This window comes from Magnolia sinica, chromosome 12, assembly GCF_029962835.1.
Source record: "Magnolia sinica isolate HGM2019 chromosome 12, MsV1, whole genome shotgun sequence".
Classification (NCBI taxonomy): Eukaryota; Viridiplantae; Streptophyta; class Magnoliopsida; order Magnoliales; family Magnoliaceae; genus Magnolia; species Magnolia sinica.
The window spans coordinates 20,625,624-20,651,221 of record NC_080584.1 but is presented as its reverse complement, the minus strand read 5'-3'; positions in this window follow the sequence as shown (position 1 = coordinate 20,651,221).

Below are 25,598 nucleotides of genomic sequence, written 5' to 3'. Positions count from 1 at the left end.
TAAATTTATGTTCGTAAAGTAGTTGTCAGTCTGTATTCCCAACTTCTTATTTCCAATGTCCTACCAATCACATTTAAATAAGTACACCCACTTTCTTATACAATAATTCAGCTCGATAATATCCGTCAAAACGCCATAAAAGTCAATTTCTACCTCCTTATGCGTTCCCTTCATAACCACCCCACTATTTTGTGTGATCCTATACTTCTCACATTCTTCAGTGTGGAACAGAATCCCGTTTACAATACAACCTGTATATCTAGATACATTTCTATCAAGGCCACACGTCAGTGAGTAGAGTGCATCATACGCATCCACAGAGTTGCTAGTGCGCAACATCTTTATCTATTATCATGTATAAAATGTAATTGTTTAGAAATTTTCTTATGTTCAAATAATGTGTAATACAACGAAAATTCTAAGTGTAGTGAGATATAATGTGAAATCTTACACGTTTTGCAAACCATTCTGGAAACTAATCCTGATGTATTGGATCATAATTTGTCGAGAATTGGGATTTTATCTCGTCGATGTGTTCACTACACATAAATGACACGTCATCAGCAAGAAATATTAACATCATCGTATGTAGAGAAAACAATAATCAAGGGAAGACTTACTCTAAGTACGACTCTATTTCTTCACAATTATGTAACACATACCACCGCGCCTTTGCTAGATCCCCAATGTCCATATCTTGAAACGTCGGGGATCCTAAAGGACGAACGTTATGTGCAAATATAGATATGAGTCCTTGTTCATACTTTGCCCTTCATCGGCATTCCGATTTTCTTGGTTGAATCTAGTCTCTATGCCATGAAGATACATAGAGCAAAATGTCAGGCATTCATTATCAATGTATGCCTCAACAATGGATCCCTCTGGTCATGCCTTATTCCTCACAAATTGTTTTAATGTGTGAAGGTATCTGTACACAAAACCGCTATGTTACACGTATGAAAACAAGGATATATGTAATTTATGGAATGAATAAAAATTTTAATAAGTTCTACCACCTTTCGATCGGATACATTCAACGATATTGTACTGAGCCTGCAAGCTTCACCTCGTGCGGTAAGTGAATCGTTAGGTGTACCATAACTTCAAAAAATGTAGGTGGAAATATTCTTTCAAGTTTGCAAAGGATTACGACAATGTCCCTCTCCAGTCGTTTAATAACATTTATATTCAACGATTTCAAACATAGATCCTTAAAGAATATCCCCAACTCAATCAGCGCCATACTGATATCCTTACTCTGGAATCCATGAATCGCAACCGGTAGTAGGCGTTACAGAAGGACGTGACAATTATGACTTTTCATTCCTGTTACCTTACAGTCCGTAATGTTTACGCGCTGAGATATGTTTGACGCATACCCATCGAAAAACTTCACCGATCTCAACCATTCACATAAATGTTTTTTCTCTAGTTTTGTAATATATAGCAGGCTGCTGGTATATAGTATATGAATTTTTATGTGGTTGCAAGTGCAACTCTTTCCTTAAACCCATTGCTTGTAGATCTAATCGAGCCTTGAAACTGTCTTTTATTTTCTTCTCTATGTTTATCAATATTCCAAAGGCATTATCACATATATTTTTCTCAATATGCATGACATCCAAAGTTGTGTCGTAATTTCAGATTACTCTAATACGGCAACTCAAAAAAATACTCTTTTTCCTCCAGTTATAGTCAAATATTGTACGTTTCCTCTTCTTCAAGTACGATGCCTTACCAAATCTAACTTTTCTAATGTTACTCAGTTGTTATATCACATCTTCTCCAGATAGCTCTTTCGGGGGTGGCCTATGATCTTGTTTGCCATCAAAGATCATCGTCTTCCTATGCCAACTATGATCGCTCGGAAGGAAGCGAAGATGGTCCATATAACACATTTTTCTATCATGCTCCAATGACAATGAGCAAGTCTCAATACTACATGTAGGACAAGCCAACTTTCCCTTTGTGCTCCACCCAGACAAATTTCCATACGTAGAGAAGTCATTTATTGTCCACAAGACCGTTACATGCAATCGAAATGTCTGTCTTGCAAATGTGTCATATGTTTGTACACCTTGACTCCACAACTCGTTCAACTCATTTACTAGCGGTCGCAAATACACATCAATGTCATTCCCAGGTGACCTGGGTTCAGGAATAAGCAATGACATCATGAAAAATGACTCTTTCATACACAAATAAGGAGGTAAATTGTAGAGCATAAGTACCACTGGCCACATACTGTACGAGCTACTCATATTACCAAATGGATTAAAATCATCACTTGCAAGACCTAGTCGAATATTACGAGAATTCTCTGCAAACCAGTCATATTGCTTGTCAAAATTTTGTCAAGCTTCAGAGTCCACAGGGTGCCTCAGTGTACTATCATCATGAATGCGTTTCTCCTTATACCACCTCATATCTTCAGCCATCTTGCGAGACATAAACAATCTTTATAATCTGGGTTTCAATGAGAAGTACCTTAACACCTTTTACGAGATTTTCTTATGCTTGGCTTCGTCATACTTCCACCTAGACTTTTCACATTCTGGACACTCTTCAATATTTTCACTCTTTCCAATACAATTCACAATTATTTATACATGCATGTATGGGGATGTAACCAAGGCCCAAGTCTCGCATCAAGGATTTCGACTCGTAATGCGACTTAGGCAATGTCTCACCATCCAGTAATACTTCTTTCAACAAGCTAAGCAACATGTCGAATGATTTGTTACTCCAATAATTTATTGTCTTCATATGAAGTAACCTTGTAAGAAAATTCAACTTGGAGAAGTTCTCACACCCCGGATAAAGTGGACGTTGCGCATTCCTCAACAACCTACTAAACTTTTCTGATTCAACATCACCCATAGGAGGAATATCTTGGCTATTGCTTGTCGCTGAAAATCAGTATCCGCAATTGTTTCCCTAAACACATCCCCTATGATATCTTGCATTTCGTCAACGTCTTCATCCTCGTCATCCGGCATAATTGGGTCAGCAATGACTTCAGTGGCTCAACTCTTTGGTGGATATCTTCACCATGATGGATCCACCAAGTGTAACCTTAGTCAATCTCAACTATGAACAATTTGTCTTCTACTTTGTCTAAAGTCTTATAAATCATGTTCTTGCATTTTCAACATGGACACCTAATCCTATTCCCTGAATCTCCCCGATTTCACGCAAATTCCATGAACTCTTGAACCCCTTATTTGTACTCTGGGCCAAACCTATTCTTAGCTCGCATCCAACTCTTATCCATCTCTACAATGAAAAGACTAGAGTCAGCTTACGGAAATAGGTTTAGATTTTAGGTTTAGGTTATAGGTTATAAGTATAGGTTTAGGTTTGGGTTTTAGGTTTATGTTATAGGTTATAGGTTTAGGTTTGGATTCTATGTTTATGTTATAGGTTATAGGTTTAGGTTTAGGTTATAAGTGTAGGTTATAGGTATAAGTTTATGTTAGGTTATAGGTTAAGGTTTAGGTTATAGGTTAAGGTTATAGGTTTAGGTTAAGGTTATAAGTGTAGGTTATAGGTTTAGGTTTAGGTTAGGTTATAGGTTAAGGTTTAGGGAATTGAGTTTAGGTTATAGGTTTAGGTTATAGGTTAAGGTTTAGGGAATTGAGTTTAGGTTATAGGTTTAGTTTATAGGTTAGGGTTATAGGTTTGGATTATAGGTTTAGGTTATGGGTTGTAAGTGTAGGTTATAGGTTTAGGTTTAGGTTAGGTTATAGGTTAAGGTTTAGGGAATTGAGTTTAGGTTATAGGTTATAGGTTAAGGTTTAGGTTTGGGTTTTCAAGTTTAGGTTTAGGTTAAGGTTATAGGTTTAGGTTTAGGTTAAGGTTAATGTTATAGGTTATAGGTTTAGGTTTAGGTTAAGGTTATAGGTTTAGGTTATATGTGTAGGTTTAGGTTAAGGTTATAGGTTTAGGTTTAGGTTTTAGGTTTAGGTTATAGGTTTAGGTTTAGGTTAAGGTTTAGGTTAAGGTTATAGGTTTAGGTTTAGGATTAGGTTAAGGTTATAGGTTTAGGTTTAGGTTTAGGTTTAGGTTAAGGTTATAAGTTTAGGTTTAGGAAATCGGGTTCGGGTTCGAAATCGGGTTTAGGTTTGGGTTTTCAAGTTTAGGTTTAGGTTAGGGAGTTGAGATTAGGATTAGGTGTAGGTTTAAGTTTAGGGATTTGAGAATACGTTTAGGTTTTAGGTTTAGGTTTAGGTTATAGGTTATAGGTTATAGGTTTAATTTATAGGTTATAGGTTATAGGTTTAGGTTAAGGTTAATGTTATAGGTTATAGGTTTAGGTTTAGGTTAAGGTTATAAGTTTAGGTTTAGGTTTAGGTTAAGGTTATAAGTTTAGGTTTAGGAAATCGGGTTTGGGTTTGGGATCGGGTTTAGGTTTGGGTTTTCAAGTTTAGGTTTAGGTTTAGGTTTAGGTTAGGGAGTTGAGATTAGGATTAGGTGTAGGTTTATGTTTAGGGATTTGAGAATACATTTAGGTTTTAGGTTTAGGTTTAGGTTATAGGTTTAGGTTTAGGTTAAGGTTAATGTTATAGGTTATAGGTTTAGGTTTAGGTTTAGGTTAAGGTTTTAGATTTAGGTTTAGGTTTTAGGTTATAGGTTATAGGTTTAGGTTATAGGTTATAGGTTATAGGTTTTAGGTTTTAGGTTATATCGAAGCTTTTTATATGCCATCTAATCCATTCATAAGATGCATCCAACATGGTTAAACATATCCCCGGATCATCATGTCATTCCATTTGGAGAGATCATCTTAGGACATGAGCTAAAGAATGAGGTAGATCCAAAGCTCAAGTGGACCTCAAAATTAATTGGGGCCACAAAAGTTTTCGATCGAGTTGATATTTGTGTTATCCCTTCTTCCGGTCCAGGTCTGTGTGAACTTACCAACAGGTTGGATCTCAAATAACCATCATGATGGGTCCCAAGAAGGAATCAATGGTCAGGGGCACAGTCCCCACCATGATGTTTAGTTTTAGGTTTTATTTTTAAGTGTAGGTTTAGGTTTAGGGTTATACTAGGTCCTGCTCCATCAATTCTGAGCTAATACATAAACATAGGCCTGTCCAAATAGTCAGGCCACTCCAATATTGTCCATAGGAAATGGACAGCTTTATTATGGTCATAATAGCGGTTTCCACCTTCCAGGGATCCCTGCTCAACATTCAGATAGCTCCGACGCATATCTGAGTCTGCTCCATCAATTATGAGCTAATACATAAACATAAGCCTGTCCAAATGGTCAGGCCATTCCAAATGTTATTCATAGGAAATGGACAACTTCATCATGGTCATAACAGTGGTTCTCACCTTTCAAGGACCCCCGCTCAGCATCCGAATAGCTTCGACGCACATCCGAGTCTACTCCATCAATTATGAGTTAATACATAAACATGGGCCTGTCCAAATAGCCAGGCCACTCCAATGTTGTCCATAGAAAATGGATAGCTTCATCATGGTCATAACAGTAGTTCCCACCTTCCAGGGATCCCCACTTAACATCTGAATAGCTCCGACGCACATCCGGGTCTGCTCCATCAATTCTAAGCTAATACAACTAAATCCTAAATTAGTTACTCATCCAAGGTTGGATAGATTATAATACTTTCATATTTCCATTTAAATGTCCATGCCGAAAATCCAGCAGATCTCCCCATGCCTCTCCAGATAAGTTGATCTTACGTTACATTCCGATGTCAAATATCTAAAGCAATGTAAAGATATTTGGCATTAGATACAGAACGGAGGAAACATATCCAAAGAGAAACGAGGAGATCGACCGTAGATCAGGCATGAACATTTAAATAGATTAAATGAAAGCATACTATCCATCTAACCTTGAACTGTCTAAAATGGGACAATTTGAGCAATTTTTATGCCACTAAAAACACACCATATCTATGTATGGCCCAATAGAAATCTTCAAATGGGTAACTAATTATTTAACTTACAAATCACAATTACAAGTAACAACTATAAACTAACTAATCACAATAATAATGTGAAATGTGAAAAACACAAAGTGTAAAATACGAAAAACACAAAGTATAAAATGAAAGTGTCAAACAAGTTGTATAAAATGAAAGTGTCAAATAAGCAAATGTGTAAAATTAATATATTCCAAACATTCCAGATGTTAGTTAACAAACAGGTTGTTCTACATTCAATACTAGGTTTTCAACTTCATATTCAAACTTTTGATTCTGATTTCAGATTCAGACTTCCAACTTCAGATTTAACAAACAGGCCCTTAGTATTCTATTATTTATCAAATGCAAAATACTATCACCTATTGTCAATAAGGGTCCATTTGGATACCACCAAATAAGTTACACATCAGCGAGATAAGTTACTTATTTGAGATAAGTTACTTATCAGTTAGACTATACTATAAAGAAGATCCAAATTAATCTCAAGTGAGCCATATTACTTGGAGCATTGGTAATTGAACACCTTACTTTTGTTGGTTGTTAATGGACGATGCTATTTCATAGCTATGGAATTGTTGAATTAGATCTATTTCTTTTTTAGCTCATGCCGTGAAATAATCTATGACAACATGAATATATAATAAATATATCAAGGTGGGCCACAAAGAGAGAACTTCTAGGGTCTGTTTGGGAGCGTGGATTTGAAACCCCTTGGATTCGGAACCCTCGATTTGAAATCCACCTACTTCATTTGGCACCCTAAATTCGGAATCAACTTTAAACCAAAAGTAGTTATACATAGTATATTTATAGGGGTTTGAATTTAATTACTAGAACAATTTAATATATCTAACTAATGAAAGTCTGTAATATTTGACACAATGGTTATAATAAACCCTCTCAAATATATATTTTGGTTGAAAATGATGAAATTCCAAGTCTCTGATGTGCCACAAGCATAAGATCATGTCTGAGTAACTAACCAACAATTTTTAACCATACATATGCATGAAATCAAATTCCCTCAAATCTCCTAAGTCCATGATGCCAAATGAATCCTTAGTTTCTCTTCTAATTGTTTTTTTTTAAAGTTTTTTTTTTTTTTTTGTTTCTTAACCCACACCCACACCCTCATGGAATTTCACCGCAACAGGTACTTGAATCCATGACCTCATGATGAAACTTTTGTGAGTCTACAGCTGGGGCATGACTTCATGACTAAGGACTGACGACTGCGTGTTCAAACATAACATATATATAGATTAGTTATGCCAAAATCTTTATATATGCAATTCCTCTATTTTTGGGCATTTCCTAGAGTAGTGTTTGAGTAAATTCAAGCAGACTTTAATTGGGCAAATATGGGGCTTTGGAACTTTATCTACCAATTGATTGGTACAAAAGCTAGTCAAGTTGGACCGTCCATTGAATGAATAATGGCCCACACAATGCGGGGATAGGATGATTGTGAATGACTCATGTGTCTCTTTTGAATCAAAGAGACTTTGGGTCTATTGATATGGATGTCTAAATTAACCGCATGCGCACCTATTAGTGGATATACAAAAAAATCATCAAGGTGGGCCCAACTGTAAAGGCTAGGATTTCTTGGTTGGAAAGGTACTAACCACTTAAGTGTTACCGGGTGACAATTTATCGGGTGTTACCTTTTCTGAATGGGGCCCAACTTCATGAATGTTTTGTATATCAAGGCTATCCATCTTGATTTAAAAATCACTAAAAGTTACGTGTAGTACTTAAAATTAAGCATATTAAACAAAAAGCACACCAAAATTTGATTCATGTGTACGACATGACTTGATACAGTTTTAATGGCTAACAATTTCTTATAATCTCTCTCTGTTATTATGGTCCACTAAAATCACTAAATCAACCAAAATTTCAGCCCTGGTTCCAAGGTAGGGTGACTCACATGGTGGATTTTACACATACATCAAGGTGGGCCAACACTTTAATCGTCCTTATTGTAGTTTTTAAATGCTCTTCATGCAGTGCTTTCAAATGACAATTAGCACATGCATTTTCTTGCATCCCATCATGCTTGGTAGGCCCCACCATGAAGTATATGTTTATCCATGCCATCCATCCATTTTAAATTATTAGTTTAGGGCATGAAAAAAAAAAGCCTATTCAAATTTGAGGAGGACCACACTAGAAGAAAATGTTGATTCCATCCCAGCCATTAAAAACACCCTATGGCCTTTCATTTTTCCCTTGCATATTGCAATGACTATAAATAATCTGATTCAACAAATCCATATATCACTAAAAATTAATTATATATATCAAAAATCACATGCAAAAATAATTTATGTGGGTCACATAAAATGACACAGTATCAAGGTTAACATTATCTTACACTCTCTCTGTTAAGCAATCTTAACCATTCCATCCATCAGTGTGACTCTTGTGTGATTAGAGTACCATAATCCCCAATTTCAAAACCCCCAAAATCGAAATATGATTAGGGTACATTTGGGTACCCAAATCCCCAATTTCAAAACCACCAAATTCGATTTGGGATTAGGGTACCAAAATTTCCAAATTCAAAATGGGATTAGGGACAACCTTCAAAATGGGTTAGGGTCTTTACCTTTCGAGCTTTGATGAAGAGAACGAGTTCCTGTTTGAGTTGGAGCCCTAATCACGAGTCCACACCGAAAATAGGGTTCTCGAGCTCTAAGGAGGTATATAGAGAGAGAGAGGATGCGCGAGAGAGAGAGGACTGAGAGAGACAGAGACAGAGGGAGAGGATGCGCGAGAGAGAGAGAGGACTAAGAGAGACAGAGAGAGAGGATGCGCGTGAGAGAGAGAGGACCGAGAGAGACAGAGAGAGAGGATGCGCGCAAGAGAGAGAGGACCGAGAGAGACAGAGAGAGGGTGAGAGAGAGGGCGTGAGAGTGAGAGTGAGAGTGAGAGAGAGAGAGAGAGAGAGAGAGAGAGAGAGAGAGAGAGACAAATAGTCTCTTAGAGTACATATGAAAATGGATTGACTGGTTGATGCTCTGTGGGCCCCACCATGATGTTTTTGTTTCATTCATGCCATCCATCTAGTTTTCTATATCATTTTATGGTATTATACCAAAAATGAGTTATATCTCAATATCAAGTGGACCACATTACAAGAAATAGTGTTGAATGAATTTCGACCACTAAAAAATTTTTGGGGGCCATGAAAGTTTTGGATCAAGCTGATATTTGTTTTTACCCTTCATCTGGGTCTATATGTCCTAATCAATAGATTGGATGTCAAATAAAAAGTATATTGGGCCTTAGGAGAGTTTTAATGGTGGATACCCAATCACTATTGTTTTCATGTGGTGTGGTCCACCAGAGATTTATATCCCTCTCATTTTTTGTATCAAGCCCTAATATGATATGTAAAAATGGATGGACGGCATGGATGAAACACATACATCATGGTGGGACCCACAGAGCATCGACCACCAGCCACGGGGCTGGTGTCAGGGGGAGTAGCCAATCTGTTTCCCTCTTGAACGCCCTACGATGATGTCGCCAAGTTTTGTGGGGCCCACTATGATGTATTTGTTATATCCACACCGTCCATCCATTTTGAGATATCATTTTAAGTCATGAGCCAAAGAATGAGGCAGATAAAAATCTATAATGGACCCCACCACAGAAAACAGAGGGGAGAGTGATTCCCACCTTTGAAACTATCTTAAGCCCATCGTAATGTTTATTTGAAATCCAACCTGTTCAAAAGTTAAAAAATACATGAAATATGGGAAAACACAAATATCATCTTGATATAAAACTTTTGTTGCCTTTAGAAGTTTTTAATGGTGGGCGTCACTGTCCCACTGTTTTCTATGCTAGGTCCACTAGAGCTATGAATTTAACTCATTCTTTGGATATTGCCCTAAAATGATCTCTCCAAATGGATGGAAGGTGTGGATATAAAACATACATCATGGTGGGGCCCAAATATGAGAGGTATATAATATCAGGTGGACCACACCACATGAAAACAATAGTGATTGGATATCCGTCATTTAAATCCTCATAAGGCCCACTGTACCGTTTATTTGGCATCCAATTTGTTTATTAGATCATACAGGCCTAAATGAAGGGGAAGAACAAAAATGAACGTAGGATATGAGCCCAAAAATATATTGTATATCCATATGGTCCATTTATTTTGCCAACTCATTGTAGGATATGAGCCTAAAAATGAATCATATTCAAATCTTAAGTAGACTACAACATAAAAAACAATGGTAATTGAACACCCACCATTAAAAACTTTATGGGCCAACCTTAGTACCCACTGTAATATTTATTTTTATCTGACCTGTCGATTAGGTCAGACATACCCGGTCGAAGGAAAATAAAAAAATTAAAAAATTAAAAAAATAAATATCAGCTTCATCCAAAATGTGGTGTGGTCCAACAGAAATTTGGATGTGCTCCATGAGCTGACAAAACGGATGAATGGTGTGGATATACAATACTTACTTCAAGGTAGGCCCAACAGTTAGGGCTGCACCTAAATTGAGAGGTATATAAAGATCATTTTATGACTTGATCCCAAAATGAGAGGTATATAAATCTCAGGTGCACCAAACCACATGAAAACAATAATGATTAGATATCCATCATTAAAATCCTCCTAAGGCCCACTGTACTGTTTATTTGACATCCAATATGTTAATTAGGTCATACAGGGCCAAATGAAGGGGGGGAAAAAAATCAACTTGACCTAAAACTTTTATGGCCCCAAAATGTTTTTTAATGGTTGACGCTCATTCAACACTGTTTCCTGGAATGTGGTCCACTTAAGATTTGCATATATTTCATTTTTGGTCGCATACCGTAAGATGATCTTTAAAAATAGATAGACGACATGGATTAAACACATACATCATGGTAGGGCTCACAGAGCACCAACCACCAGCCATTGGATGGTGTCAGGGGGAGTAGCCAATCCGTTCCCCTTATTTGTGGTGTGGTCCATTTAATCTTTGGATATGATTCATTTTTTGGATAATTCTCTAAAATTATCTCAAAAAATGGATGAACGGTGTGGGTTGATCCCAAATTTTCGGTAAATCCAAAACTCGAGTGTACCATGCCATGCGAAACAGTGTGGAATAATGATTTCCACCATTGATACCTTCCTTGGGCCCATGGTAATGTTTATTTGACATCCAACATGTTCATAATATCAAAAAGATATAAATGAAGAGAAAACACAAACATCAGCTTGATCCAAAACTTCTATGAATGTTATTTTTAATAGTGGATGTTCAGTCCCTACTTTGTAGTCCACTTAAGCTTTGGACCCGCCCCATTTTTTTGTTAATATCTTAAAATGATCTGAGAAAAGCGTTGAACGGTATAGAGAAAGTCAATCCATGACTTAGGTGGCCAAGAGCTTAAAAATAAAGTCAATCCATGACTTGGGTGGGCCACACCACATAATATAATGGAGAGGGGTTTCCTTAAAACATTCATAATCATATGTTGGGTCTGCCTAAATGTGATTCACATATCCAACCCACTCATTATGTGTGTCCCACTTGGATGAGGGGTCAGACCAATTTTCAGCCGCATCTAAAACTCATGTGGGCCTCACCAAGTGCTTTTATATTTTTTAGGATGTCTTCACATAGTTTTAGATGGTATGGCCCACTTGAGTTTCGTATGCAGATGATTTTTGAGATATCTCATAACCTAAAGGGGACACATCAAATCCACGGTGTTGATGTTTGACACACATCATGATGGGGCCCACAAAACTTACTAACATCAATTCTTAGGTTCTCACAAGGTCAGTAAGTTGGGTCACAATTTTGACCAGAATATTTGGCCCATTTTACATGTCTGGTCCATTCAATCTATTTTAGTGATCAATACCCTCAATTTGACTAGTTACTCGCCTCAATCAGGCTACATATGAGAAAGATATTTGGCATACCAAGATTGACCAACAATTTCAGTGAAATTTGATTTAAACATCTGAAGTTATTTACTCTTCAATTTGAACTAACTAGATTGTCCAAAAACGATTAAAGGTTCAATTAGTGGATGTGCCTAATAATTTAGTAATTTTATTTTTCACAGATAAATTTCAATTTCCATTTAAAAATAACATTTTTTTCAAAATATATATTTTTTTACTCTTTTAACAAAATATCATTTTTATTATAAAATATTTCAAAAAAAAATTAAAATACAAATTCTAAATTTTTATTTTCAAAATCTCAAAAAATTTCTCATTTTAATTTTTTTCTCAAAAATTTCAAAATGTCGATTTTTTTTCCTTCAAAAGCATCATTTTGTTACCAAAATTTTTCTCAAACATTATTAAATTTTTTAAACTTCTCAATATTCCTTTTCATGTGATATTACAAATCATTTAAATATTATTTTTTAATATTATATATATATATATATATATATAAACAATGCCTCTTAAAAATTGTAACAGTTTTACCGACGAAAATTTTCGTCAGTAAAAACATTATTACCGATGAAAAAAATTTCATCGGTAAAAGTAGTGTTTTACCGATGAAATTTTTTTTCGTCGGGAAAAACATTATTCCCGACGGTTTTAGTTCGTCGGTAAAACTCTTACCGCGTAAGTTTTCAAAATAGCGCAAAAATTTTCTATCTTAAAAATTGTAACAATTTTACCGATGAAAATTTTCGTCGGTGAAAACATTATTATTGGCGAAAAAAATTTTGTCAGTAAAAGTAGTGTTTTACCGATGAAATTTTTTTTTCGTCAGGAAAAACATTATTCCCAACGGTTTTAGTTCATCGGTAAAAACTCTTACAGCGTAAGTTTTCAAAATAGCGTGAAAATTTTCTATCTTAAAAATAATAACTGTTTTACCGACGAAAATTTTCATCGGCAAAAACATTATTACCGATGAAAAAAAAATTCGTCAGTAAAAGTAGTGTTTTACCGACGAAATTTTTTTTCATCAGGAAAAACATTATTCCCGACGGTTTTAGTTCATCGGTAAAACTCTTGCCGCGTAAGTTTTCAAAATAGCGCGAAAATTTTCTATCTTAAAAATTGTAACAGTTTTACCAATGAAAATTTTCATCGATAAAAACATTATTACCGATGAAAAAAATTTCGTCGATAAAAGTAGTGTTTTACCGATGAAATTTTTTTTTGTCGAGAAAAAACATTATTCCCGACGGTTTTAGTTCGTCAGTAAAACTCTTACTGCGAAAGCTTTCAAAATAGCACGAAATTTTTGAATTATAAAACTTATAACAGTTTTACCGACAAAAATTTTCGTCGGTAAAAACATTATTATCGACGAAAAAAAATTTCATTAGTAAAAGTAGTGTTTTACTTACGAAAATTTTCATCGGTAAAAACATTATTACCAAAGAAAAAAAATTCGTCAATAAAAGTAGTGTTTTACCGACAAAATTTTTTTTCGTCGGTAAAAGTTTGTTTTGCCAACGAAAAAAATGCGTCGGTAAACCCCTACTTTTACCAATGAAATTTTTTTCATCAGCAAAAAATTCGTCAGTAAAAGCGCTATTTCTTGTAGTGAGGGCTAGAGTGTTGTCAGGTTATAAAGACTCGAAGCATACACATGGATCCTTTATGCAAGCTTTGAATACTTGAAACACTTCCCGACATGCTGCAATAACTTATCTTCATCGTTCATCAGTAGGACTCCATCGTAGACTTCAAGATGATCTTGACAGCTTTGCTTGATGGGCTTGACTTTAGGCTTCATAGTAAATGGTGTATGACTAGCTCTTCATTCGATTTGGGTAAGGCTTCATAGGAGAACTTAGATAGCCCCGGGTCTTAGAAATTCTGTCATTTTTTGCTTGTATTCAGGAGGCGAGGATCTCTTGATGCATACTATTCTAGGGAGCTCAAGGGATCCCAAGTTCACAATTTCAAAATCATTCATGATGACATTGGCCTTTGCCTCGAACTTTCGGAGGGAATCCTCTAGCTCGAGAGTCGGATCATCATTTTCCCCATCCCGGGCTTCGTTCAAACCCATGAGTTTGAAGTCTAACTCTAGATCGAAATCATATGAGTCGACTTTAAACTTTGTAACAGATGCATTTGACACATTATTGCTTGTGAGTTTTGAAAGATTTTCTATTGTTTTTGTGTTTTGAGAAATTTCTGTTGTTTTTGAATTTTGGCAAATATATGATTTCTTGGCATTTTGACAAGTATCTAAATTTTTTGGCATTTCAAAAATATCTAATGTTTTTGGCTTTTGGAAATTTTCTAATTTTTTTTTTAGATTTTTTTTAGAAAGACGGCGATGTGAACTAGGGTTGCCTAATTCTGTTCGAGAAGCCAAACATTATTTTCTTTTATTGTGTCGTCTTGGGGACTGTGAACCAGCTATTGCCCTGCGCTCCCTCCCCTTAGAAGGCAGGGCCAGACAGATCAGTAGGTGGGCACTCATTGTCATGCCTAAATGTTGTGATGAGTTTGGGATTGGGCTCTAAGTTGGTGTTGGATGTCACTTTTCTCAGCTCATTCCCGACACATTGTGACTCTTTGGATTCTTCCAACTCAGGTGGGACCCAGACTGTGGTCCAGTCAATCTGAGACAATTCTTGCCCCTTGCCCGAGTTATTTCAAACAGCCCGATTGGGCTCATTTTGATCATTTTATCCTCCACAGTGGATCTCAGCCTGCCTACCGAATAGATGATCCCTTCTTTGATGGATTTGATTGATGCGTGGCTGAAGGGATCATCCTCCTCTTGCCGACTTTTCCCTTCTTTGATCCATTTATTCTTTAGTGTCTCGCTCATAGGAGGCAAATATCCTAGTGTTGTCATGCCTGCATTTTCTTGATATTCGAGCTGATATTAAAAATGTTGGCAATCGACTGGAGAGAAGACATAGTTTAATCCAATGGGACATGCAAGAGGCATGCAATTCACAGTCTCGAACTCAAGACTATGGTATGGGATATCCTAATCAAATCATTATATGTCTGTGATCGGGATATCTAGCTCTTGACGGTTGACTGCTTCAATAGGAAAGATTTGTTTAAGATCATCCAGAATGGTCAGCGCCTTGTCTCTGAACATGTACTTGGCCTTTTGGTGAAGAGTCAAAGAGAGAGCCTTAACTCTATCGATACAAGACCGATCAGGGAGGAGATTAAATGAAGTTGTGATGTCAAAGACCTGAAAAGTGATGGTTGATGCTTTGGGACTAATCAAGATCTCGATAGTAATCTCTTCCTCGACCTTTCTCCTAGAGGCGGGAACCATTCATCCTAGACTCTTCTCTTGAAGGAATGAAGACTAAGTAGAGTTAGGAAAATCGCTTTGAGTATTAGAATGTTCTTCTTGGAAAGTTACCACATGATTGAAGTTGGGCCCTGATTTTGCTAGGGCATGTGGTATGTTGATCGGGGAAGGAGATTTTTCTTGGAGGATGATAATTGGAGCAAGGGTTGGATAGGCAGATGGTGTCCCTTGCGAGACAGAGGATGTATGGATTGGATTAATTGGTGGTGGCTCCTGTAGACTTGGGGGCATGAAGATTGGACTAGATGGAGATGCCCCTTGCATATTTAAGAGCGAAGAGATGGGATTGGCAAGGTGTGCCCCTTTTAGACTTAGGGGCATGGAGACTGGACTGGCTGGAGATGCCCCTTGTATATTTAAGAGCGAAGAGATTGGACTGGCAGGGTGTGCCCCTTGTTAACTTGGGGGTATTGTTGTTGGGCTGGCAGTGATTAAATGGATGCATCAGACTGGATTGACTGGGGGTGACTCTCCTTGACTGATATTGTTAGTAGGGGTTCCTGATGAGCTAGGGCATACTTGATACGGTGGCAGAGAATTCTGAAAGATGTTGGCTTGAGCCGTAGTATTAGCATGCGGGTGATCGCAATCTTCCGGCTTTCGCTCAAATCCTGGACCGCGTGTTTCAAGGCGAAACAGTGGTCGGTTAGATAGCCGAGAGACTGATGATATGCATAATACTCGTTTTCATTGTAGCTTGCGGGTAGGGGATTTGATGGAAGTCGAGGTTAGAGTGGTGTCAGAAGTTGCTTTTGTACCAACATTGTCATGATCTGACTTTATGTTTGGGCCTAAGGAGTGAACTTCCTGCCCGGCATTACTTTCTTATACGGGTTTTGCACATTTCCCCTAGGTTGTTGATGATGTTGTTGTCATTGTCCCTCTTGAGAGGCGAATTGAGCGCCTTGGGTAGAGGCAACAAGATTGTATTCTTCTATTGGATGGAGGTCAGGAGCACTTCTGTTATCGTTCTCATATCTAGTAGACCTTCCTTCCACTATCCGTTGTACGGGGGGGGGCCTGATGAGGCCACCAAGGGGAGATCGTCCCAGCCCTTATTTCGTCTTCGACTTATTCCCCGGCACGGATGAGTTAGGCAAAGTTGGCATATGGATAGGAGACGAGGTATCCAGAGATACTCGAGTTTGTCGAGTGGATGATCATGTAGATTTGCTCTTCGTCATCAATGGGTGTTTTCATTCTGGCGGTCATGGCCCGCCACCGTCTAACATAAGTTAATAATGACTCATCATTCCTCTGCCTTAGGGCAGCAAGATCGGCCTTTTTGGGTGTTACATTAAGATTGTACACAAAATGATCAATGAAAGCTTGGGAAATTTGTTCTCAAGTCTTAATTCGATGGTAGTCTAATGACGTGTACCAATCTAATGCATCGCCTTTCAAGGATTTTTGAAACAAATGGATCAACACTCTGCTATTACCTGCCAGAGTATTAAGCTCTCCACAAAATACCTTTAAGTGGTCCATAGGACACCCTATACCATCATATTTGTTGAATTTTGGTACCTCGAAGTCTTAAGGTACCATTGCATCAGGGAAGGGACAAAAATTCCTGAATTTGGTGGATGGGATATCCACTCCCTGTTGCTTCCGTAGCTTCCTCTGTATATCTTGCAATTGCTCTCGGAGCTCTTCAATTTCAGAGGGACCGGTCGAGAGGGGTTTTGCCCCTTGGAATTGACTGGATCTCCTATTAGGAGGAAGATGTACCGGAGGGTTGCTCCTGTTTTTATGTTGGGTTGATTCTGCAGGAAGAGGGAGAACATGATTTACTGGAGGAATGAGGGAGAAAGCAAAAGGAGTTTGTGGGATCGAGCTATTTTGCACACTAGGTTGTGTTGCTTGCATGTTTAGTATGACGCTTGGCACCAGGCGAAGCAATAGCTCTTGCATTGCTTTGAGACTTTGGGCCACCTCATTCATGGTTACAGTAACTGGTGAGTCTGTCAGAGCTACCAGAGGTGTCGGCGCCGGTGCCGATGCCGATGTCGATGCTTCAGGAGCTGGCAGAGTTGCCGACTCTTCCTCATGGGTAGCCATAGCTGCATGTGATTGAGTAATCGTGGCTAGGATTGATGCCCAAAAAAGTGAAGCCAAAGATGTTTTTTTATATGAATGCAGTGATGAATGTCCCTTGAGATTGGAATATCACATGTTTTCGAATCGGGTCTTAGCTAATGTGCTATAACAAGTTCCCTAGTGGAGTCGCCATTCTGTGGACACTGAAATTCGGTGCCCACGCTAATTTGGTGTGTTTGGTTTTTACAGTGGGGGTGATTAGGCTAATTTGTGGATATTGGAGTCACCACTAGCCAATTAATCTCAGAATCCTGCAGTCGACTAGAACCCGCGGAATATGCAAGGTTGGAGAAATCCAAAGACTCTCCTACCTTATATTGACTCTTGGTCTGCGATCCGGGATTTCGAGTAAGGGACCTCGGTTACAAAGAGGGAAGGTGTTAGGCACCTTCTCTACCCATACAAATATATGGTCTCTACTCAGTATGGTAAGGAAATCCCAAGGGATGGATGCTATGGTCGGGATAGGACTAGGCATACACAGATTTCTGATGCAGCAAGATACAAAATTTTGGCAAGCTATAGAGCATACGTCCGAGAATGTGTCTAAAAAGCGGATGTAATGATGCTTATGCCAAAAGGTGAAGAAAAATGGACTAGATTGCTAAGAATTTCTGATGTGACAGGATCTGATGTACGGCAAGTCATAGAGCATATGTTCACTAAAGATCTAGAGAAGTAGGGGGGTTGAGAAGGGAATAGATGTCATGATGAATGCTTGTATGTAAAATGAATGGATCTTTAGCTTGATCTTGAGTAGGCTAAGACATAAACTGAGCTATGATCAATCCGAGCTAGACATAGGAATTGGGATGGTTGGGAAGGTAGGGAGTAGGACTAGGGGATAGCTGAAAAATCTGAACTTGGAGGCTTGGGAGCTCCTCCTCACCCTCATTCTCTTCCTCCCTCTCTCCTCTCTCTCACTTAGCTTTGGAAATGAGAAGTTTTTGTTTAAATGTGAAGAGGAGAGGGCTATTTATAGCCTTCTCCAATGGCAATGTAATTATTGTTGGGTTTAAGACTGATAAATGTTGACATGATAGCTTGGGATTGGTTGAGGGGAGAGGAATGACATATGACACTCTCTCATTAGTTCTAAGGGTTGGTAAAATAGTAAATGGAGGCCGGAAGGTTCAATCCCTGAGAAAGTTGACTTTCAGGCCAAGAGATAGTTGTTGCTCGGAGGACACACGTGCCCAACAAGCGGAGGTAATCGGATTACCGCAGGCGGTAGTCCACACTGGGTTTGGTTCGAAACTCGTATATCTAGCTCTATGCACATTTTTTTAGAGGAAGCGGTAGTTTGACTACCGCCGGAGGTAATCAAACTACCGCTTGGGTACAGTTTCTCTAGTATTGCATAGTTTAGCATCTTTAAAAATGATATAGGTCCTTCAAAGACAAAGTTTTTCATCTACTCCACTAATTATGGCATTATTCAAAAAAACAATTAGTTGGACTCACATTATCCAGTAATTTGCACAAGTAATTTATGTCTGAACTTTTTTGTTACTAAAAGTCTAAAACAACTAAGCAAACTAAAATCATAAAACGAACATTCAAAACAGCAGGTAGTGCAGGAAATGAAAAGTGTAATGAAATGCCAATGATATATACAAACCATGGCAAATAAAAAGAAGCTACAAGGAACATACTAAGGGAAACACAATAGAAACAAATAAGCACCTAAATAAGAAATATTTGGAACTCTAATGAAATATGCATATTATATGATTTTTAGCAAATTAATTAGTAAGCATCACATGCAGAAATATGCACCATTATAAAAGTAATTGTATGATTTTTAGCAAATTAACTTGTATCTGATGAATGTAGGATAAATGTGTAAGGTATTAAAATTATTTTCAATTGCGTTATCCACAACTATTACTGAAATAGTTTTGTGCTTTCTGAGGAGTTGCCCATCTTGAAAACATTTATCAATTCTACATCAAGCGTGCTACCAAACTGGTTCCTAGGCTTTCCTTAAAATCTTGAAAACATAAGATTCATTTGTCTTAAAAGATCTTCCTCCTAAATCTTTACCCAAAAAGAGTAACAAGTTTCTGATAGAAAATCAATCACATCGGCAAATGCCTCATTCAGTGCCTCATTTGTGTCAGAGTTGTCTTAGAATTTATCGGGTTCAATGTTTCAAGCGGGGTATCTTGCTAGTTGATGTTTTCTTGTGGCATTCACGTTCATACTTACATCTTGATCTAGATAATAAGTTATATTATCTAAAATGTTTTCTAAGTTATCATATCATAGAATTAGTACTAGTGACCTCTTAGTGGATTAATTGACTTAAATTAGATATATGAACCTTGCTTATCTGAGAGAGAATAAAGAACTCTACTAGTTGATCCCATAATTATATATAAAAAAATTCCACAAGAACTTCAGTTAAGCAAGAAGTAAACAAGGAAGTCATAATATAAAGCAAAGTCACATCAACCATCGCGCAACGGACCATGTAAAGAAACAGGAGGATGACACTATCCAACTGTGCTAGCAGCCACAACATTCAGAGTTCAATTCACAACATTCAAATCTCAACCACAACATTGGAGTCTCAACCACAGTATTTAGAGCCTCCACAACCATACCAAGTATCACTATATTTACAATGCCAACAATCTTCACCATATTATCGTCATCGTAACCATATCAAGTACAGCCCCAACAACTTCGTCAATTGCTTTAACAACATTAGCATGCTTCAAGACCCAAAAGACTTGACCTAGCAACAACAACATTAGAAATTTTTTCCATACTTGGAACATTGTCAAATAATTCAAGGATGCATAGTAACACCATCAAAAGAGTAGCAAGCTTCAACACTTGATGATGCAAGTTGACATTGGAAGAATAGCCTCCGCAAGAGAAAGCGCCAATGCGACGCCACGCCATGCATTCATACAATTTGAGTGTGGTTATACATGGAGTAAATTTCGGGGACAATTTTTGTTAAGATGGGTAGAATGTAACAATCCAATTTTTTAAAGGCAAATATTCTACGTTCCACTGCTTTCTTAAGTGTGGCCCATTTGAACTTTGGATCGACCTCATTTTTTGGGCCCATGTCCTCATGTGGTCAGCCAAAACTAATGGATGGAGTGGATTTTCCACAAACATCATGAGTTGGCCCCACTGTGTTTTTGAAAAAAAAAAAAAACTTAAGTGAGGTGCATCAGCATGTCACTGCGATAACCAAACCACCTCCCGCTTATCTCTCTCCCTCCTTCGGCTCAATTTGAGCTGCACCTCAACGCACCTATGCCAGACCATCCATCATGTTAGGACTCCTTGGTCTAATCCACATTGCTCATCAGTCCACGACTTTTAACAAACCTTAACTATTGAAATATTTTACTGAAGAACTCCACGTACGGCCCACTTGATTAGTCAATTAACCTCATTTCTAACCTCTTATCCTAACATGACCCGCTGACCCTGATGAACGGCTTAGATTTCTTACTATCATCCTTATGGACCCCACCTATTCCTTATGAAATCTGTAGCAACTGCATTTCCAACTTCTGTTATAGAATCCCACCCGGAATGGAAACCTTCCTCGAATTTTTGCTTCAAACAACTGTCGTGATCTGTGTGAGCCTCTCCATGTTATCTCAGCAGTCCGAGTACCTAACAAACCTCTCCAACCAGCGAATCTCAATCCTCTAGGTTTTGCTGTTGGACGATCTAGAGAAGAAATTCAAAAGAAAGACAGAAAGTAGAAAATAGAAGAGAAAGAAAGAAAAAAGATAGGACCGAGAGAGGAAGCTACACTCGGGTGTGACGAGTTGAATACACTGAATCTTGTCAGATCTAACCATTGAGCCGACTCTTGCCTTGCCATTCGGGTTAATTTCCAGAGCCTTGACAACTCCTAGAGCATCACCAAGTATGCATTCCTTCCCCTTAGATCACATCCATTCATGAACTCCTTACTCCAAATACCATTTCGATCACTGAGTTAACTTAGTGAGCCAACCCTTTCTGTATGTAAGATTTCATGAATATGAACCATAAATTCCATATATAGTCACCACCTCTAATGAGGAAGATGTTTCTAATTCAAACCAATTAAATTCTTTTTCATCTTTATCAGTTAAGCCATAGTTAAAATTTCGTAATTGGTCAAGTAGAAGCCATATAATCTGGACCATTCAAATCAACCACATGAGAGTTTAGATCTTCATCAGTTATCTACAATCATAATAGTTTGGTGATCTTCCTGATTGAAAAAACTATATTGGTATATATTTTAATTTCATTGATTATTTATTTCGTATTGTCGATTTGAGTGATTTGATTTTAGTTTTATGTGATGTAGAATGCATTTATTTGATTTCTGATATGTAAAATAAAATCATTTGATTATTGTTAACTTCTTTTAAATGTATTTAAATGATGGGTGCTCTTCCCTAAAAGGATTATCATGTTATTTTGTTATGAATGCAATGCCCGGAGTTATTCCTGAAAAGGATGTTAATTTGTACCGCATTTTAAAATCTAGCAATTGTAGATATTCGACCCCTGGCCCATGTTTCAGGATGTGTCGTATCTAAATATTCAATCCCGGACCCGTGTTATAGGATAAAAGTCATATTTTCCTTTATTTAAGATTAAGTGAATATACATGTGGGTGCTCTGCCTGGACTCCCTAAAATGTTAGATGTACTGTGCCCTGCCTTGGGAGGTCCAAAACTATAACACCCTGGTTTTTAAAACCCGAGTATACTAGTCATTTTCTAAAAACCTGAGGTTAGACTTTAAAATTTCAGTCTAAATTTGAACCGCTTTACCATTAATCAGATTTAATAGCATTCATACACGGATTAAACCATGCATTGTATAAAAATATATTAATCACCTAAATATCCATACTGTAGTGTTCATACATGACTTATACAATCTCAAATAACAAAGTTCATTAAAAAAAATAGAAATCTATCATCTAATGATGGAGCTCAATATGGGTCACAGGGACCCTGTCCAGCTCTTCAGCTACCCGATCTACCTTAGCAATCTAGTGAACAACATCGGCTCACTCTACACCTATATCAACTGATATGGTTTAATAGCGTCAATGGCTATCGCGGTGAGGAGTACCCTCTAAGATTACACAGTCATCATTCATAATCCAGTATAAATTGCAAGATATGAGGAGAGACATATTAAACAATGTAGTTTAAAATCATGATCATATATTCAGAAATAGGCCAGTCAACATAATTTCAACATTAAGAAATGTAATATTAATTGCAATGCAAGTGAACGTCTCCAAATTGTCAAATAATCAAGCGTACAACTTTCTATTGTACTCACAAATCACATTGTACGTAAACTCTGCAAGATGGCTAGAAAATCGATAGGCGAATTCCCACTCCACTCGAAAATAACAATACAAGTGAACTTCGTAAGGTGAAAAAAAAATCAACCTTTAAACCTCTACTTAACCCAGAAATCATATCGTACGTGAACTCCACAAGATAGTTAGAAAATCGATAAGCAAACTTCAACTCCATCCGAAAATTATGGTATAATTGAACTCTGCAAGATGAAGAGAGAATTAGCATGGGCACTCCAATATTATTTGAAAATCGTATGAACTGTACAAGATGGCTAAAAAATCGATAAGCGAATTCTCACTCCACTCGAAAATCATAACAAACTCCACATAATGAAAATCAATATTTAAACCTCTACTTCACCCGAAAATCATATCGTATGTGAACACTACAGATGGCTAGAAAATCGATAAGTGAACTTCAGTTCCACCTGAAAATTACAATACAACTGAACTCCGCGAGATGAAAAGAAAAACAACATTCAAACATCTACTTCATCCTGAAATCATATCATATGTGAACACCGCAAGATGACTAAAAAATTGATAAGCGAACTTCAGCACCACTAGGAAATCATCATATGACTGAACACCGCAAGATGAAAAGAGAATCAACATAAGAACTCTGACGTCATCTAAAAATCGTATAAACTTCGTAAGATGGCTAGAAAATTGGTAAGTGAACACTACCAAAAAAATGATCAAAGCCGATGGTCGTGCGGTGGTTTCCCCGACAGCTTTTAACTGTCGGATTAGCCAACGGCTAAAAGCCATTAGTGAATAACAATAACCCGTCGGCAAAACTAAGGAGCTTTTAATGGTAGACGTTTAATCACTACTAATTTTCTATGGTGTGGTCAACTTGAGATTTAGATCTAGTCCATTTTTTGGATCAAGCCTTAAAATGATCTTGGAAAATGGATGGATGGTTGGATAAAGCAAATACATCATGGTGGGGCCCACAACACCAACCACTAACCATTTGGCTAGTGGCAGCGTCACGAACCAAATGCGTCTGGGGTAACACAAAATCGGATTATGTACTGAGTTAGTCAGTACGCTATTATCGTACTGGGTAAACTTAGTTGGACCCACGTTGAATGTATGTGGTCTATCCACTCTGTCCATCTATTTTTACATCTAATTTAAGGGGTTGATCCCAAAATTGAAGCAAATCCAAAGATCAAGTGGATCATACCGCTGGAAACAACGGGGATAATGATTTACACCATTGAAACCTTTCTAGGCCCCACAGTGATGTTTATTTGTCATCCAACATGTTCATAAGATCATATAGACATGGATGAAGGGAAAACAAAAATATAATCTTGATATAAAACTTATGTGGCCCCTAAGATTTTTTCAACAGTTGACATTCAATTCAACTGTTTCACATGGTGTGGTCCGTTTGAACATTGGATTTGCCTCATTTTTAGGCTCAAGCCCTAAAATTATCTGCTAAAATGGATGGATGGAGCGGATGAAATACATAAATCATGGTGGACCTCACAGACTTTACTCAGTACGCTAAGGGCCCGTTTGGACGGGTGGATTGAAAGGGATTCAAATGGATTTAAATGGATTGCACAGTCCAAGGCTCTTTAAGGCTGGTCAGTGGATTGTCCTTAATCCCATCGACTTCCTTAATCCAGCACCCAATGGTTGTGCGTGTTTGGACGGTCAGGGTAGTCTAGGGATTTCAACCATCCATCCTGTTTAAAGAGGCATTGGATTAGGGTGCAATCCCATTCATTTCAGGGTAATACATCATACATGTTTGGAAGTGGCAAATGTGCATGATCGTTGGGATTGGGCTCGTGCCTTGTCTTTGTAGGAAGGGGATTCCATACGGAATCATCACTGTGGGGTCCACCACGATGCATGCATTGTATCCACTCCGTCCATCCTTTATAGCAGATAATTTCAGGTTTTGTGAACCGTCAATTGTGGAAAAACCATTACCGTACAAGGACGTCACAACAGTTAAGAAATGGAAATGAACGTAGACCATTGAAAATTTGTGCTGGTCCGTAAAAGCATCCAATCAAGTTTGATATTTTTTTCTTTATCCATGGTAATTTTATCCTACGAACATTTTCCAGACAAATAAATATCAGAATAGTCCTGGTTAATGGTTTCAGCGGTGGAGATCATTATTCCATGTAGTGGACTATGTTATGGTCCACATGATCATTATTCCAGCGGTGTAGATCATTATTCCAGCGGTGTAGATCATTATTCCAGTGATATGCCTAATTGTTGGTTTCAATCCATAAAATAAGATGCAAAAAATCTGGTAAACAGTCTAAACAGAGTTAACTCAGTACGGTAGCGTACCGAGTAACTCAGTGCATTTTTTTTAAAAAAAAGCAGAACCCAAAAAAATCCATAAATTGCGATCCTCAATATTACAACACTAATAATTTCTAAAATTTGAAAATTATAAGCAACGAAAAAAAAATAACCAACACGCTAACCAAAAGGGCCACGAGTCTCTCGCTGTCCGATAGCCCAAGATCATCAGTCGACGTTGCCCTCTCCACCACAACCGTGCTTGGTGGTGTCGTCTGTCGAATAGAGGAGGTGGTAGCGTGATGGATGTCCACCTCAACAAATACAGTAGCAACCTGACGATATGGAGACTCTATGAGAGGTTTGGACGATTCCCTAGCCTTTTCGAAATAATTTTCCCAACGTGCCACAGCCTCCTTCCAATTCTTGAAGGCTCTATGTCTACCCCCACTGAATCCCTCCACTTCTACTCAAGCATCATCCCATGTGACATATATTCATGGATGACGTCCAATGAGGACAACATGGTACTTCTCTTTACCCATCTACAGTGACATGTGGGGGTTAGGGACG